The sequence below is a fragment of the Dermacentor andersoni genome, chromosome 1 (genome assembly GCF_023375885.2).
Source record: "Dermacentor andersoni chromosome 1, qqDerAnde1_hic_scaffold, whole genome shotgun sequence".
NCBI classification, from domain to species: Eukaryota; Metazoa; Arthropoda; class Arachnida; order Ixodida; family Ixodidae; genus Dermacentor; species Dermacentor andersoni.
The window spans coordinates 11,344,757-11,357,073 of NC_092814.1; the positions used below are offsets into that span (position 1 = coordinate 11,344,757).

A 12,317-nucleotide genomic window follows, 5' to 3' on the forward strand; every position below is an offset into this window, starting at 1 on the left:
TTTTCTGTGGCAGAAGGGGCACGCCAAAGGGTGTAAACTGTTCATAGAGTGTAGGGCCCATGCATTGAAATCGGGAACCGCAAGACCGCCGCTAGGGTGGTTAACTCTATGGGTATATGCACGGAGGAAGGAAACTCAGGAGAGGCCCTGACGTCACTCTTTGTGAAGCTAAACCCACGAAACACGCAAGCAGCTATTTGACGTCTAAAAGATGTCTTGAACGGCTAATTCAAAAGCCTAGTAGCTGTCTTGGTCAAGACATTTTGTAGCCATGGACGTCTAGAAGTACTTCAGTAAGCCCTGCTAACGTTACGCTAAAAGTTGGCTAATGGACAGCTTGACAAGAACAACTGAAGACTTTTATTAGACATTCCCTCAAATTTTTGCGACAGCTGTTATAGTAACCCGACGTTTGCCCACAGTTACAATTTATTTTAACGAGGCATGGACATCAGAAAAAAAATTTATATTGTCGGATAGTGATGCACAGGTAGTTTTTCCAGATGAGAACCATGGGAATAGTGTAGTACAGCCTCATTGGTCAATTAGTGCTTTTTAATTAGACCAATCAATTGCATGCCGCCTGTCAGAATTATTTTGCAAATAAAAGATCTGTATTGTATGCTGATATCATTCCAATGTTCGCCCATTGACCTAAACAAGAACATCTCTGCATGAAACATGTCATTATTGAGAAAACTGCGCCCTGCTGGGTTTCTACCAAATTGAAATAGTTTCTAGCAAAGAAAAATTTTGTGAGTGATGCTGCAGTTGAGGCAAAAATTTCATCCTGTTTTCAGCTACAGGGGGCACAATAGCCTTACACCAGTATACGAAACAGAACGCTGTGCTACAATGAGTTAAGAAATAAAGGATAGTACACATCTGGAAAAACTCTGCGAACCACTCTAACTAGCAATATAAATATATTTTTTGTGATATCCATGCATCATTTAAAAGTAAATTGTAACTTTGTGGGTGCCTCTTGTAAGGTAACGCCACATGCTTGCAAAGCATCACGCAGAAATAATGGCCAGTTCTTCGGCATATCGTCCATTAGTGAATTTCTTGTACGTTGCACGTTACCAGAACTGAAAGATAAATCATAATATGCTGTTATTTTTTTTTCATAAACTGTACGATGAGCGTTTTATGCATAAAAGATTATTGCATGCTAAAATGCAGCAAGACATCAACTTCACACCACGTCATATACTCATACTTTATTACCTAATAAATGAACAAAGATGCAGAAAGTGTAATTAACAAGAGTGACAAATAGCAGCAGAGGTGATCATGGATAAATCTTGAAGATGATTGCCGCCGCTGCCAGAGCAGGCCAGCCTTCGTAGGAGAGCACTTGCTGCCCACAAAAGCTTGCTGTCACAGGCCACGCGCGACGGTTCTTGTAGACATTGGCAAGCAATACCTGCACAGAAGAGGGGGAAAAAAATGCGAGGGAGGAAATGGGACTATTGAAATTGGAACTTCAATTAGCAATATGTGCTAAGTAAGAAGATTGCCTCACATTAAAAATAAATTTAAGCACTCCTTTCTCTTAAATTACAGTTATCTTAAGGTATGTACGCGATGATGTTTAAAATTACTAGTATAGTCCCTGGAATATAGTCATTAAATTGCATAGCAGAGTCAAAGTCAGCCTTTAAGTTAATATATGGTGTTTTGTGGTTAAAAAGCCACTTATCAACCTGTCAAACAAGTCTGAGAAGTTTCCTGCAAAATATAATCGGTTTAAAACAGTAATCCACTCTGCAGGTAAATGATGTACTAGCTTAATTAAAAAGTTAAACAGCGTTTTATGTTGTTGAACTAAAAGCAAGTTTGGCATTTTGCACTGCCTAGCTGTTGCCTTCCTTTCAAACTTAAAGATGATGCAGTACAGAGTAAGCAGGTAGCATGGAAAGGAGGACTGGTGATAAAGTAGTGTTCCAAATCAACACTCCTAGCTGGATCAATCACTTTTGTTGATATATTTTCATGTGACCCTAATTGGCTTAGGGCAATACCTCACACCAACGATGCATCACCTTGGATGATGCGTCATACAATACTGAAAGTATCTCATGATGTGATCAAACCATAACATTGTCTACTGTCTTGGAAGTGTTACTATGCTGTTTGCGCGAGAAAGTGCAAAGTGATTCGTATAGGTAGCAAATTCATCAGTGCATCTATAGCCTGAGGTAATTCTGAGCATCTACGTTGAAACGCAATTGAGAAGCCACTGCACACAAAAAGATGTATTCAAGTAATGGTCCATGCTGAATAATTGCCCACCTAGTAAAATATCAAATGTGGCAGGCTAATGGGCCAGGGCAAATAAATTGCTAAATTCTGACAACACCTCCAATTATATTATTGAAACAGGTGACAAAAAACAGTACAGGTAAAATTGCAGTTATGACAAAATTTTAAAAGCACCTCTGCAAACTGCTGGAACACTCAGCATCATGTCTGTTCTACACGCACATCTGTTGCAGCACAATCTATATCTCAGACGCAGGCGCCTCCACACATCACTTTGTGATCTCCTCACAATAAGGTTAAGAAACAGTCTGGCACAAGCTACCTGATGCGATTCATTTTGCAAGCGCCAGCCAAGTGCGGACGGTGATAGAGCATGGAAGCCTCGGCCCATGTTTTATCAATTCTAGCGGCAAAGCACACCTTTTACAGCACACATAAATCTTAAATTAGACTGCTTGCTGATGCTGTACAGTAAATTCCTGTAAAAAAACTAAATCACGCAGAAAACATTTCGAATGCCAAACTAACCAAATACTGGCTTGAATACATTTGTGCATTAGGGAAGCAAGGTGTAGTGTACACTGTTGTAGCAAGTTTTTACTCATGTATGGAATACTTGTATGACACAACAGAGTTCAATTGCGAGTTCTTACATAGCACTGACTACCTACAGTTAAATTTTGTAAGGCTTAGGGGGAAACTAATTAATAGTAGAACTGTGTATGTACACTGGCACTGAGAAATTGGTTATAATAAGTGGCAGCTTATAAAGAACCAGTGCAAAAAATGCCCGTTTTGAGACACCAACTAGCTATTTTACCACGAAGCGCTCCCTGGCCTTAACCCATATAAAAAGCACTGGGAGGACCAGGGAGGGTACAGTACATTGGCTTACACTGATCACGATGAGGTCCCGTCATCCAGCTAGCGACAAGGTACAAGAAGGATGTCCAGCCGTCTATAGAGTGAAAGGAACAAAATAAGAGAGCATCAAGTCAGTTGAAAGGCAGATTTGCAATTACAAATAAGGTGACCCAGCCACAGTCATTCATTAATACATGCCAAGCTGTCGTGATTTCACTCCCAGATGAAGCACCTACTAGGTTAAAGGTTTTGCTGCTTATTTAGAACAAAACACAAGTGAAATTTGTACATCAACAGACGATTTAATTTGGGATTGTATAGATGAAGTAAACATTGCAGTTATATTTTTGTTTTGCTATAAAGTGGGAACGCTACAAACTGCATAGTCACTGACACACGCGCGCACACGCAAGAACAAAAGGACACAAAATAGGGCGAGTTCAGTCTGGTTCAGCATTACAGCCAGCGCGTCGTCTTCGAATGCACTCCTTCGGTTGATTCGTGCTACGTTAACCACACAGGGCAAAGCTCTGACTGGTGTTGCGGAAGCCGCGGAGCGCGGTAGTGCTGAACGGCTCAACACAAGCACAACCCTCGTATAAAAGTAAAGATGAAAAATCGCAGGGCAGAAGAGCCCATCTATCAAGAATTGTCGCGGGTAACACCTAAAGATATTCACATTGTTGACGAAAAACGAAGTGCAATGTATTTCACTTACCGGAAGAAGTGTTATCCGAACGTGCGACGTACAAAGAAGACACACCGAGACACGAAGGCGGCGAACGCGGATCCCGCCATTGTGGTAGTAAGCCGTCGGCGAAAACAGGCAATACAGTCGATGTCACGAAGCACTGATGCAAAACACACGGCAAACAGCATCAGCACAGCTAAATGACTCCAGTTAATATCCAGTAGAAATGTACAGAACGGCTTAGAATGACGAACAACTGGCATAACGAACCCACGTACGAGACATTGCGGGCGGCAGTGGCCATTTTTTCAAATTTCCTGCCACCCAGTGTTTCCAGCACGGAATGAGATGTCTGACAAATTTGGATTGTGCCGCCGAAGTGATCGCAGCGCGGTGGCTCTGTGACACCGCTGTGCAACGCCGGCGTTTCACTCCTGCTGCGGTCAGTATGCCTGCTGTGCGAGCATAGAATGGTTTCCAGGCGTCGTGTGCGCGCCCCGTATGGAAAACAATAACACGCCCTTGAGTTCTGGTGTGAAATTATGTAACATTAAAGCCAATTATGTTGCTTCAAACGAGTTCAATTTGTTTGTGGCGTTTTTTATTCGCTAAAGCCGACGGCCGACGGTAACCGCACTTTTAACACGTCGTTTGGCATTTATGCACTTTTAGACAAAACGATCTAGAAAAGTTCTTGAGTTAGACATTCTGAATGTGTTTACCAAAATAGACTCTAGTACATCAGTAGTGGGTTTTGCCGCAGATAGAACATATACTAGCATATTCCAAGTGCTGAGGTTATGTTTAGAAGAAATTCTATTTTCAGTCTTATCATAGACCAAGACGTCTATAGCCGTTTGTAGCCATTTCAAGAAGTTTTTAAGAGGTTCTGTGTTTCTTGGGAAGTGAAGCCCGAAGTTGGCGTTGCTCATGGCGTTGCTCCGCCTATCGGGCCAGCTCTCCTCTCTTGTTTACATTTCTCGCAAAACCACGCCGCGCTGCGCGCCACCGTGTTGCTCGGACGCGCGCGCTCCGCAGCAATACTAAACAATCATTAGCACGTTAGCATGATTCCGCCAAAGAAGGCAATATTTCCCGCGGATATTCCTTCGTTCGTTGCCATTGCCGTGGTGCGGTACATTGCGTACAGCGTTGCATGCGCGTTCATTTCACGAACTTTAGTTCCTCGTGTCCCACCTGGCCACAGCAAAATCCGGGAGAGCACGGTCCAGCTAACGCAGCGCAACAAAACATGGAGACCAACGCGAACCTGGCCCGCACAGCGCCTTTGCCACGGTACGAAACCTACGGATCAACACGTGTGAGCGCACAGAACCAAAACAAAGCCGCCATTGTGGCCCGAAAGGCGTGGCCGCCACGGCGAAGAATTCAAAAATCAGCAAAAAAGAGGAGAACCTACTACGTCATTTCCTCCACACTTTTCTCCTACCGTGCGGAGGGGGTAGGGCCTCTCCTCAGTTTCCTTCCTCCATGGGTATAGACCGTTTTTTCGTAGGCGCCGCCATATTGTGAACGCAGTGGCGCCGCCTATGAGCAGCGCCATACTGGCTTGGGTGAAAGCGGTCTTTTGCATGGCAGGTATGCGCTCGGCGGTAGGTTCTGGCGTTTGTTTTCGCGGTCGTGCGGTCTGTTTAGTATGACGTGCGTATTCTACGTGGTAAACGGTTCTGTGAAACGTGCTGAAGTGGTTTAAGGCGTCATGGCTGGAATTTCTGCTGGCGTTGAGGTGGACAGAACACGCAGCGCAATGTGTGCGTGCATATTTGAGCCCACAATCAGCCTCGGAGATCAATTGTGTATTTGTGAATGTTCCGATCACTAATGTGACCTTATTGCAGTATTATCCTCTATTTCTAAGCTGCGGTTTAGGAGCGATGAAACATACGCGACGATCGCGTGGGTACCGTTCTGCTACGATAGGAGCTGTGATGTTATACTTTGACAATCGTTAAAACTGTTCGCTGCAGGTTACATTGCGTAACTACTTGGTTCGATGGATAAGGTTTCCGCCCCTGAATAAAATAGTTTTGGCAAGCAATAGTAGCATACCTTACAGTCTGAATTAAGCTTGTCCAGCAAAGGGACTCTTTACGAACTGCGCAAGCGTCGTAAGCAGTGGTAGGTGCTGGATTACAGATATCTTTGTTCTATATACCGCATGGCCCAGCGGTTATATATTTATAAACGTTGTGCGGCGTGACTATGCGAGGTCGTATTGCGGCGTTAGTCCGTTTTCTCTTGCTTTTTCGAGAAAGAGGATGATAACCGAATTTTTTTTTTCGGTTGTGTTCGTTCCGTTCTCTACGACGCACTCACACGTATTGCGAAAATTTTGTCCTCAAAAATAGGCATCGCATTCTTTTTATGAGATCCCTCTCATATATTATGGCTGTATACAGGCCAAAAAGGCAATGCTGAAACGCACAGCTTACATATGTATCGTGCTGGTTCACCAACCGCAGAGATCGCTGTGTTGAGCAGCGCCATCAGCCTCATGCAGGAAGGCTAGCGTAGACACATGGTAATTTGAAGCCTACTAGACTTGAAATGCGCGAGAACGATGCCGGTACATCACAAATATTTGATAGCGCCTGCCGCTTAGATGTTTCGTGGTTGCCTTAGGTTGGCCGTGCACGAGCATGCGCTCTTATGCTTTATGTTTTACTTCCTACGCCAAGTGATCAGATAGTGATCAGATTTACCATTTCATGCTGCTGATACAGAGACACCGGTTTTATTTGTTGAATTAGAACCGATATAAGCAAAATAGTTCACAACACATACATACACCGTGCGTACACCGCGGCTGATAAAGCGCGTCACATTTTTGCGCCCCCAAGAGATATTTCCGCCTACTGTAGTTACCGATGCATCGAAAAGCTTCCCTGACGACCTTATATGAACGGACATGGCGTAAATTTCACAAAGTACCATCTAAAACATCTCGAAATCGTTCCGCAGCACGCGACAGCAATACTTTCAAGTAGCGCCGCGCCGGCTCGCCCAAGCCAGAGAGGAGGAAAGGCTCTCCGCGCGCCCTTCCTCCTCGCCCGATGAAAAGGTCTATATGTAGTAGCCACCCTACTATATGCGTCTGCGAGACTCGTGTTGGCTGGTGTTGTAAGAGGCTTCGTCTAAAACGTGAATATGGCTACACAAATAACGCGTTCTCAAACTAAAATATTCATAAAATCTTTCCATTGACGCATATTACATCTTTACTCACCCACAATGCATGACCAAGCGAAGAAAAGCAAGAACAGCCGACCAACTGTTTCAAAGCGAGCGCGAACCTTGTCGTCTGTCCTCCAACTTTAGCGGCCCGCTGATACTTTTTACGTAACATGTAGTCGTACACACAATAACAAGTTCTCATAGTTAAACAAAAGATGTTTTCGCGTAATAATAAAGCTAAAACAGCTTTTCAGGTGCTGTTTTAGTAGAAAATGAATCGTTGTGACAGACGGAACCAACGTTCTTAGACACACTTCAGTTGCACAGCTCCGCTCGGGACATGGCCGAAGTGGTGGTCCCGCGAACTAGCAGCGCTGCAATCGCGTCTTTCGTCACTTTTTGTTTCGTCTCTTATAGAAGTTGCTCCATTTCTGGTAGATTTCCGGTTTCCATATTGAGAAGTAGTTATTTCACAGTTCTTAATTTTGAGCCCCTTTGTGAAAATTTGTCATATCTAAGCTAGGTATTGTTAATGCGTTTCTGGTAATGAACTTGAAACTTGACTTCTGCTTTCACTTCTGGTTTCATGTTGGTTGCGCTGCATTGTGTGCCGTTATCCTTCTCCGTTTTGTAGGTGTTGTGTGATGTGTCGTGATTTTCTCTCTTGAAAAGCTTCTTGAAGAAGCGTTTCTGCGTCTCATGACAGCAAGAAATTCCCTATGCCGTACTGTATGCCCCCGGCTGCGCCAGCGGCCCGAGACACGATGCCGCTGGTCACCATTCTTTCGCACCACCGCAAGACGCTGGAGAGTTTAAAAGTTGGGAACGCATGCTACACCGAAAAGACAAACGCCTCACAAACAAATCAAAAGTGTGTGAACGCCACTTTGAGGACGACGACATTTTGAAATACTACAAGCATGTTGTGGGTAACAAAGAAATATTGATTCCTCGCGGGAAAAGGATGCTTGTTCCCGGCCCACTTCTTCGGCTCTTTCCTGGGCTGCCTGAGCACATCTAAAAGCCAAAAAATGTGAAGCGAAAGCGACGTCCACCAAGAGAACGAGTGCAAGTGCCGGCAAGTACATCGGGCGAAGCTTGTAGTGACAGCGCTTCAACTTCAAACCTGCTGTTGGGCTTGCAACAAGGAACTTGAGAAATATGCGCTACACACTTGGTGCTCAACGAGCTCACGAACGTGACACTGCCTTCTGCGCTCTGGAAGTTGGAAATTGTTGAGGACGACGCAACACAGAAGCGATGCGGAGTATTTTATATGAGGCAACTGGTAGCCGGGCATCTGCGAGTAATAAAACTGTTGTGCTTGAAGAGGATGGTACTTGCTGCATAAACGGCTACAGCAAAATTCATAAGAGGCTATTTCGAGCTGCGACTAGCATTGCAAGTGTGAAAAGAATCCTGAGAGAAGCAGACAGCTTGAACATATGTGCGGGCGTGAAAGCAGGCCAGCGTGACACGGCGACATCAGATAATATGCACCACAATCAGTGCAATGTACTTACAAAGCAACTAGTATGTTGTCTCCGTCCACAGAGGAAACTTCGACTGAGCATTAAGGCGCCGAGCGCAACGCTTAAGCGATATCAGAAACTACGCAATGTGAAGAAGAGGCTGCTTAGGGCGGCTGCTGCGCATCAAAAGCAAAATAATGAAATTTTGGCTCTGAAGAGAAGGCTTTCTGAAATGCCCGATAACAGAATCGAGGAAGCGTTGGCCGAACTTCCTTGCATTTATGACATCGTTTAAACAGTTGAAAGCAAAGTCTCCATGTGGCGCGCGATACAATGCGGACTGGCTTCTGAATTGTTTAATGCTGAGGATAGCGAGGCCTCGAGCATATAAGCTTCTATCTGACATGAATATGCTGCCCTTTCCCTCCCTGTGCCGTCTCACACAAATTCTGAAAGCAATACCATTCAAGTATGGTTTCAATCCTCTCTGTATGGAAGCTATTTGAAAACAGCTGGGCAACAGAGCAGATAGGAAGAAATTCGGCACACTGATTTCGGATAAAATTAAGTAACGCCAGGCGTACAATTTCAACAAGTCAACCTTCAAATTTGATCGTTTTGTGGACTACGGTGGTATTTCAAATGAAGGAACTCACCAACTTGCAGATAAGGCGATCGTGCTGATGTTCGTACCACTTCTGGAGAGCTGGGTGAAACCGATTGCCACCTAGGTGCTGCGCCTGGCAGGATTTTAGCAGAGCTGGTGTTGAAAGAAGTAATGCAATTGCATAAACATGGTGCTATGGTGATCGCCGTAGTCAGTGACGGAGCTGGGAATAATCGCTCGATGTGGCAGCAGATGTGAATCAGCGGCAGCGTGAGCTCACCTTCTCACAAGATTCCACATCCATGCCTGCCTGAGCGCGCGTACCTTTATTTCCTGTGTGATGTGCCACATGCCCTGAATTGTGTACGCAACCATTTGCTCAAGCACAAATATGGACAGGTGAGCTAGCGTAGTTTATTTCATATATAATATGTGCTGATTGGCGTCGATAACTCGCTGACAGAGCAGGTGCAAGCAGCCAGAAAGGGGGCAAAATTGCTTTGAGCAAAAGTAGCTCAAAATTACTTTTTTGTGCACAAAGTAAATAAAAAGGGTCGCTCTGTTTGTTGTTTGTTTTGTTCGTCAAAAAGAAAATGAATTCAGCTTTGACATAAATATGTTCATAGTCATAGTATTGAACTTCGTCCTTGTCACTGCTCACAGATCACTTCCAACTCATTTGCACGTCCCATAATATCCGCGGACAACTATAAAAATACATGTGTCAATTAAATTTATTAAGCGAAGAAGCGTTGACAGGGGTGGATCGATTCACCACAGCGTCTCCATTGTCTCCAGCGACTGCTGGGCGTGATGCGTTAATGTCCCTGCGCCTGCGCAGGCGCTCGCCGTCTTTAATTAATACACATCTTAAGAATAAGCAGCAAAAAACAAAGCCCCCGCTGAAGAGAGCACCGTGGCGCATTTATCGGGAAAAAGTTGGTTGAAAAGCGGAATCGCAGTGCTCGACCACTCATTTGCGGTGTAGTTGCAGCCTCTAAAGACTAGCTATACATGTCATTCAAAGGTCCTTGGCATAAGATATTGTTCGGGCAGCCAAAACACAGTCGTCAAAGAGCGAACGGCACAGGCCAGTTGGGGAAAACAACCCACCGCAGAGATGACATCGCAGGAGTAGACGATGCGCGTTGCGTGAGAGATACGTCACTGCAGCGCCGATAGTGCACAGAGACCGTGAAGTCCCCGTTACTTACGCGCGGCAGGTTTGTCACAAAACTCAGACTGCGTATCTAAACTACATTTACCGACGGATAAGCGCTTACAGGCCTGTTGGTGCAAACGACGCGTCGCAGCAGGAGCAGACGACGCGCGCGCATGGCGAAAGACGTGATTGCAGCGCCGGTAGTTTCAGTGACACCCGTTGCGGCCACGTCGGCCAATGGGCTCGCATAGGGAGCTGCTAAACTGAAGTATGTCTATGAACGTTGGACGGAACAGTACTTGCCAAGACCCTGGTAAAGTCAATTTGTCCTCCTTTCTCACCTTCTCTCTGCTAACGCATGCGCAGCGACCACAGAGCGCTCGGGGGCGATGTTCAAGTCTTGCCAAGCACGTCTTCAAGGTCATAGACAAGGTCACGGAGGAAGGAAACTAAGGAGAGGCCCTACCCCCTCCGCGCGCTAGGAGAAAAGTGTGGCGGAAATGACGTAGTAGGTTCTCATTTTTTTGCTGCTGTTTCATTCTTTTTGTTGTATGGCCACGCCTTTTGGGCCACAATGGCGGCGTTGTTACGGTTTTGAGCGCTCACACGTGTTGCTCTGGTAGGTTTCGGGCCGTGGCAAAGGCGCTGAGTGGGCGCGTTTGCCTTAGTCACCGTGTCTTGTTGCGCTGTGTTACCTGCACCGTGCTCTGCCAGATGTTGCGCGAGCGCGCGACACCACGCGCAGCGCGGCGTGGTTTCGCGAAAAAGATCTAAACAAGAGAGGAGGGTGGCCCAAAAGGCGGAGCATCGCCATGAGCAACGCCAAATTCCGGCTTCACTTTTGCTTCACAAAGAGTGACGTCAGGGCCTCTCCTTAGTTTCCTTCCTCCGTGGACAAGGTAAATATACCTGGTAGCGAAGCTTCCATAGGAGCCCATACGTTCAAAACATGGCGGTCCATCGGCGGTTCATGGGGCTTAGCGCCATCTGTATGTGGTGGGAACACTTCCGGCGGAATAAAAAATAATGTGACGCCATATCCGTTAAAAGCAGAAGTGACGACATGTTGTTTTCGAAGGCGCGAAATTTGTTTTGTTGTCCTGCCTTTGGAGCTATATATTCAAATGTCCCGCCATTCGACTTGATGGGCGTTTCGAGCTTTCAGCGTGGAAAGCGAAGCAGCAAAAGGCCAGCCGTACGGTTGTCGAAATCGCATCCCTGCCCAGAACATACTTTCTTTGGAGGCCGACGAAAGCTTTAGGTGTAGAGTGCTGATCCTATTGTAGGATGCCAAGCCCGTCGGCCAGCGCAGTCGCGCGAAAACAACTACACAATTATCTGGCGGTCGTAACTCACTACTTTTGACTGAACAGATTAAGAAGCGATGAAGCTACCCGCGTCACCAAATTCAGACAAACGTCGACAAGCAAGAAAGCACAAACTGTGAGGGGGGCGTATTTCAACAGGTGAACTTTACAAGTGCGCCTTTCTGCCCATTTAAGACGTGCATTGCATTGCGAGTGATAGTGGCGTCAACGCCTCCTGTAGCGATGGGCGCTGAAAAGAAATGCATTTATTAATAATAATAAATTTAAATAAACTTGTATTTTCTTAAGTCTTCACGAATATATAAAATTGAGCAGGAATTTTATTTTCGTTGAATGAATCTAACTGTGTCTCACTTGAATTAAAGAACGCGTTTTTCTTTCCCAATGTTTGTTCCCTCCAAACATAGTCGCACTTCAATCGCGGCTTCCATAACCCCCCATGCTGATGTCGGTGACAATCTGTACTGAACCGCTTTTCGCCCGAAGCTTCGCGACCTATTTCAATCGACCTTGGTCATAGAGTTTCCTACAAAATTACTAGAGGGAACTCTGGCGCTGCAGTCGTTGTCCTACCATGGGAATGACGGGAAGTACATGGATTTGTCTGATCTTCGTGCTTGTGGATTCAAACGTTCTTGTGGCTTTGTATATTACGCTATATAAATCTTGTTTTCGTATATTTCAGCGCAATCGATATTCTTCGAAGTACAGAAGACGCCGGGAACGCGTA

At 45.5% G+C, this 12,317-nt stretch overlaps 1 long non-coding RNA gene across 1 annotated transcript; it reads right to left on the reverse strand.

Moving 5' to 3' along the window:
- Positions 1-1,208: 1,208 nt before the first annotated feature.
- Positions 1,209-3,615, reverse strand: LOC129388162 (uncharacterized). Its single transcript, XR_008615192.1, has 2 exons — positions 3,164-3,615; positions 1,209-1,429 (listed from the first exon to the last, which is right to left on the reverse strand). It is a non-coding gene; the product is annotated as an uncharacterized lncRNA (long non-coding RNA).
- Positions 3,616-12,317: the final 8,702 nt, after the last annotated feature.